Consider the following 6,410-nt stretch of genomic DNA (forward strand, 5'->3'; position numbering starts at 1 on the left):
GATAGATAGATAGATAGATAGATAGATAGATAGATAGATAGATAGATTTAATGACACATCAAAATCCCCAAATACTTTAGGAACTTTTTACAATTTTATCCACATTTTCCATCCACCACACGCATTAATATACTTTCACTTTTTAAAAAGACAGAGAGAGCAAGTGAGAGTAAGAAAAACGAACAAGTAGGAAATGGTGAAACAAATAATTTCATATCTCATCAAGAAAATATCCTCCAGTTCCATTCCGAAATCTCCTTCACCCCCACCACACAGCTCCACAAAACATCTCTGTGAGCTTAACAGGCGCAGCTCACTTGTCCCACCGCCACCTCCCTGCCCTGGTTTCCCCTGTGGCCATCCAGTGTCACCCCTGGCTGTGCACGAATCCACGTAACAACAGGGCAGCTGCAGCTTGGCTTTCTCATCAGTGTGGTGGGCCTCAACACCTGCTGCGGTCACTGTCCTCTGTTCTTCAATGCAATAACTTGCCCAAAAGCCGTGGTGTAAAGGTGTAATGAGCTTTAAAAAGGTAATTACTTGTCACTGGAATAACCTGTGAGGAGAAAGGCTGGAGGGCTGGGTAAGGTTGCATCCTTGAGGACACTACGATTCTGCCTATTTCACTGGCCCAAAGCTGCTGGCACAATTTTGGGAGCTCATGGCTATATACTACACACACCATGACCATGCACCATGCATGTAGCAGCAGCCCCCCCCAGGACACCACCAATGTTCCCCTGCCAACTTTCTGGGGCTGCTCCTCCAGCCACCATTTATTGTTATCTTTATTATCAACTTGACCCAAAACAACAACATCAGGCAGCATCCCTCTTTCCAGCTTGGTCCCCCGGAGCAGGGAAAAGGGCCGAATAATCCCCCTGTGTTCGGTGTGTGGTCTGGTTTTCCATGTCCTCCTGCAGACAGTACAGAGACGGGGGTCGCGCAGGTCATCAGAATGCTAATAAGAAATCTGATTGATGAGCCGGTGCCTCAGGGATGAATGGGATACTTAATTAATGACTTCTGCTCTGCTTAAGGAAAAAAAAGTTTCCCTCAACTCCCATCCCTCTTTTTCTTAAAAAAAAAAAAAAAAAAAAAAAAAAAAAAAAAAAGGAACCTCTATAATCCTAAGTTTTCCAAACAGCATAAAGGGAACTTCAAAGACAGACATGGCCAGTTTTTATGTGTCGGGTTGGTTCACTGATTCTTTCCTTTCTTTGTTTACAAGGGCAGCCAGGCTTGATTCCAAGGCTGAAAAATAAAAGGCCACATTGTTCAACCAGATTCTGGATTTTTACAAGAAATTTCCTCTCTCCCAGTAGGGCAATTAACTGCTTCATCTCTGGGTCCATGAGCACCAAACCGCGCCACTGGCCCTGTGAAAAGCTGCAGCGGTCGGTTCCTGCCAAAACGCGGCTCTGCTTCGGAAGCAAGACATACTGTGGAGATGCTATTGTCTCACTAAAAGCTAAACGGGATCCAGGATTGTGTTTTGCAGAGAAATAAAAGCCTGCAAGGGAAAATACCTGGTAGGCACTTAGCTTAAGAACATCAGGCTGTGCATTCAGAGCGATTCCAATGGGATTTCAGACCAGCAATTAGCAATGGGAAACAGCAACAGTTTCAAATGATCTCTTCTGGATTGATTTGGAGGGTTATTTCATGCTAACTGAATAGCAGCAGGAAAGAAGATGAAAAGAAAAGGAAAAAAAAAAAAAAAAAAAAAAAAACACACGAATTTTTTAACTCTGAGGTCTTTTTTAGGACGCGGCTCAGCTGCGGCATTCAGTGCAGAGCAGGCTGCTCGGCATCAGCGCTGGGCTGATGGAGAAGGGCACAAAAGGCAACGCATCAGTTCCGGGTGGCTCCTAACGTCCATCCTTCACCATGGCCAGCTCGGGCCATCCCCACGCCCCAAGCAGAGCATGCCCTCAACACTCTTGGCAGAGACGAGCAGGGAAGGAAGAGGCTTCCCCGTGCAGTGGGACGGGGCAGGCGCTTCCCAGCCCTTCGCCAGGGTTTCACCCCACAATTGGCCTGACCGCATTTGGGGAACATTTTGGTAAGCAGGAGCCGGCCACGTGCTTGCAGTTATGTGCCTTTATAAGAGCTCTGTTGGTGTGAAAGCTGTGGGAGGATGCGATGACACCAAGCTGATGGCCGCACATGATGGTGATGCTCGGCATGGGCAGGCAGGATATGCTGGGCTGCTGGAGAGCTGTTTGGATGCTGCAGCATAGATCTTGTTTGTAGCTTCTCCTTGTGGTTGGTATCACCTGTAGGTCTCCTCAGCTATCGCTTTAAATACAATTCAAAATCATTTAAAAAAAAAAAAAAAAAAAAAAGCCAAGCAGCATTAAGAATCTGTCTGAAATTTGGGCAGGTAAGAAAATGTGCCAACTCCAGAAGAAATGGCAGGCAGGGTTTTAACCTGGCAGCCTAATTTACACACTGCTTGCACTTTTCATGGAACAGTGCACAAATTGTCGAGGCAACCAGACATCAGATTTGGCTGCAGGGCTTGGTGCACCCGCTGCTCTCTCTGGTCAGTGTTTAAAACCCCACTCGGGGCATTTAGGAGTCCCTCCTTTAGCTATTTTATTACCTGAGTAGCACTGCCCTACTTAAAGCCACAGACAAATTCAGAGCCACCCTCCTCCATCCAAACCTGGCTTGCAGCCCGCTGTCATCTCCTCCTGTTTTTTTTTTGTCCAGGAGACGAACACTGCATAGAAAGAGGCAGCAAAGCAACAACATAAAATGCTCAAATATTCTCAGCTGGGATTGGTGTGGCCCACTTGACCATTATTTTAGGAAATTTGAGTGAGTGTGGGTTTACTTCTAGCCCATCAGCACTCTCTGCTGAATGAGAAAACCTTGTAAAGGGTTAATAAACAAAGGGACTTTAACCAAGCTGCAGCAGCTGGAGGAGGAGGAGGCAGAGGTGTGAGAATGGATGACCCTCCTGCAGACACGAGGGTGAAGGGACCGGGAGGAAAACAAGTGAGCAAAGCCCCGCCAGCCGATGGGCAGCCAGGAAAAAAAACAAACCAACATTTACACCCGCAGCTGATTTGCATTTGTATCGGGCACTTGGGGAATAGGGATAAAACATGCTTTATTTTTCAGTGGGATCCAGGGAATATCAGCAGCAACACGTGTGCATAAGCACAAAAGGCAAAATCAAGGTATTTTGGTGATGTTCTTAGGCTGTGATGGTGCAAGCAGCAGGAAAACGCATGGCTTGCCCCTTCTTCCTGGGTGCCACCAGCAAGAAAAGCAGCCCAGGCATGGAACCACATGTACTGGGTCTGGCTGGGATGTTAACTTTCCCTGCAGCAGCCCATACAGTGCTGCGCTCTGCACTTGGAGCTAGAACAGCAGTGGGATCACACCAGTGTTGTGTCTGCTGCTGAGAAGTGCTAGCACAGCATCTGGACTCTCTCTGACCCTCCAGGGGGGTGGGCAAAAAGGTGAGAAAGAAACATCAGCAGGGCAGCTGACCTAAACCAACCCAAGGGATATTCCATACCATACAATGTCACGCTTAGCAATAAAAGGTGGAAAAAGGAAGAAGAGGGGAGGGGTGGGCTCTCGTTGCAAAAACGTCTGTCCTCCTCCCAAACACCGGCTACGTGCATTGAGGCCCTGCTTCAAGGACGTGGTCAAGCATTGCTCATTTGTGGGAAGTAGAGAGTAATTTCTTTCCTCTGCACTTCCACACAGCCTTTACTTGTTTTGCTTTGTTATTCCCTTTCCCCCTCCCCCTTCCCCTTTCCCTTTTTTCCCTTTAGTTGAATTGTTTTATTAATAATAATATTTCCTTAATGTTTTTTCTCTTTAATTAAATTATCCTTATCTCAACCCGTGAGTTGTTCTTTCCTTTACTTCTTCCCCTCCTCATCTGAGGAGGGGGAGTGAGAGAGCGGTTGTGGTGTTCAGCTGCCTAGCACAGTAAAACCACCACACCACAGCGAGTTCTGGAGGTGGTGCCTGTGTGGGATGCGAGTGTACACTGGTATTGATGTCACCAGCAATGTATTGCTAAACTGAATAAGATGAAAGGCCTGGAGTGTGAGAGGAACATCAGAGTCCTCTGAACTGCCCCACTGCCTATTGGGCACTGGCAGGGTAAAAGCAAAGCCAAAAAAACATCCTTGAAATAGAGCCCTGGCCAAATGTTGGAAAAGGCCATGAAAAGATGAGCCATTTGTGTCCACTGAAACATTTTGTATGGCCGAGCCTCTTCTCAGGCTGTGGCTGCTCTCCATGGATGTAAAACACTGGTTGATCCTTGATTCCCCCAGCTCCCAGATGGAGATCCCAACCACATGTGTTCTGGGACAGCCTATCCCTGTATGCCCCCAATGCGTCCAGTGCGTTCCTTCTGGACTTTTGGGGCTCTCTGGTCTAGTGCCTTTGAGGGTTCTCCCCCTGGAGGATGAGTGAGCCCACCCGTGTGCCAGTCTGGGGCACTGCCTACTGGGCAGCTCCACACGGCCAGTTTCTTTCTGCTGTGTTGTTATGTTGAGATTTCACAGAATCACACAATGGGTGAGGTAGGAAGGCACCTCTGGGTCCATCAGGTCCAGCCCCTGCTCAAGCAGGGCCACCCAGAGCAGGCTGCCCAGGACCATGCAGCTGGTTCTATCGCTGTGCCATGGAACAGCATTGAGGAAAAATCTCCTCTGTCCCTGAGATAACAGCCCAGAGACCTTCGCTGATCTCTGATCCTTCAGATGCCCTGAGGAAGCCTCATGATTTGCCCCCACATTTAAACAAACTATGTACTCCTCTGCATGAAGAAGAGTCACCCAGGACTCTTTGCTTCCATCCATAAAGACAAGTTCCCAAAGGGAATTTCTTGCCGTTTTGAGATGTTTTGGAGAACAGGGCAGGATGAGAAGGGAGGGATGGAGATACAGCAGTTGAGCCCCTGGCTTACCGTGCTGATCAGGTCCCAGGTTGGGCCACTACCTTCCTTTTCGGCTGACCCAGTTTGAGCGTTGTGATCACTTATTCCCACGCCACGTCAAAGAGAAGGTTGACATTGTTCACTGGATATTAATTTAAATTATTCTGGGGCACTTGGAAACCACCTCCCCACCCCCCCTCTCAGTCTCCATGGGGACTATCGCAGAGGCTGGGAGGTAGAAATGGAGGCGACCGACACACTGATCTTCCTCCCTTCTGCTGCAAACTGCTGGGAGCAATTCTCACTGTCAGAAGGGGAAACGCTCGGATTTAGCTGAACGACTTGCTAGGACAAGACAGATAGATGGATAGATTTTTCACTCATTAGGGAGTGGTACAATATCCTATTGATACCAGTTTCCATTTGTTCCTTGGGTTCACGCGCTTGTGTTGTGTTTTTTTCTTCGCACCAATATCCTGCTGCTTGTTGATGGTATTAATAATACAGCCAGCAGGAGACTGTGCCCCCTGGGCTCTGGGCTGCCTGAATAATTATTGAATGACACTCGGGTTGTTCTATAAATTACTTTGTGACCTAGGAATTCAGCAGGTTACTGCTATAACTCAGGCTCTTGCACTTGATTGCACTCACCTCCCGCTGCCCCGACATTTATTAGTCTAGTTTGCGTAGCAAGTACTGACTTCATCTGCTGGGAGGAAAGGTGGGAACCTCTGCTGTCCTCCCGCCTGACCCGGGAGGGCCTGGCTTCTGTTAGTGGTCCTGTTCATGGTAAATGAGAATAGGTCTTTGCAAAGAAATAGCATCCTTCGCTTCCTTCCCACCCCCTGGGGCACACGGTGAAATGCTGAGGGGCAGCCAAGGAGCCCGGTCTGCAAGGCTGGACACATCAGCAGGCTGCTAGGGAAAAGGAGAAGATTGCCCCTCTCTTTTAGTATGAGATACCCTATTTTTTTGCATGCATGCTTGTGCATACATACACATTCCATGGAGCTGGGGACCATCGTTCTCCAGCTCTTCTTCCCTGTCCTGTTTTTTTCTGGGATGGTGCTTCACTGTCAAAGCTGGTCCACAGACCCTGGCAGAAATGACTGGGTTTGCTTTCATCACAGCATTGAGACTGTGCTGACTGAATGATGCTTCTAAAATCCATCACCATGACCTCTGAAAGCCCTGCTGCACTTAGGGCTGTGCGAGCAGAGTGGTGTGGGGCTTCCCCTTGTCCTGCCAGCCGGTCAGAGCTCAGCTGCAGAGTCCACAGCAGGACTCACGTAGGGATGCAGGCAGCAAGAAGCTAGTCAGGAAAGATGTCACTCTGCGTCCTTTCAATGTTGCAAATACTCTAGAGAACAAGAGCTTTTAGGAATTTTCCAAGCATATCCTCTATAACAGAGAGAGAAGAAGAAAAAAGAAAGAAAAATAAAAGGAAAAAGAGAAAGAAAAAAAGAAAGGAAAAGGAAAAGGAAAAGGAAAA

The 6,410-nt window shown here is 48.0% G+C and overlaps 2 long non-coding RNA genes across 2 annotated transcripts in view; both read left to right on the top strand.

The window, feature by feature from the left end:
• The window catches only part of LOC118168909, a 16,826-nt gene that overhangs the window by 5,812 nt on the left and 4,604 nt on the right, over positions 1-6,410 (top strand). The window lies entirely within an intron of this gene.
• LOC118168905 lies at positions 259-5,300 on the top strand. Its single transcript, XR_004751853.1, has 3 exons — positions 259-3,305; positions 3,978-4,506; positions 4,680-5,300. It is a non-coding gene; the product is annotated as an uncharacterized LOC118168905 (long non-coding RNA).

The sequence above is a fragment of the Oxyura jamaicensis genome, chromosome 1 (genome assembly GCF_011077185.1).
Source record: "Oxyura jamaicensis isolate SHBP4307 breed ruddy duck chromosome 1, BPBGC_Ojam_1.0, whole genome shotgun sequence".
NCBI classification, from domain to species: domain Eukaryota; kingdom Metazoa; phylum Chordata; class Aves; order Anseriformes; family Anatidae; genus Oxyura; species Oxyura jamaicensis.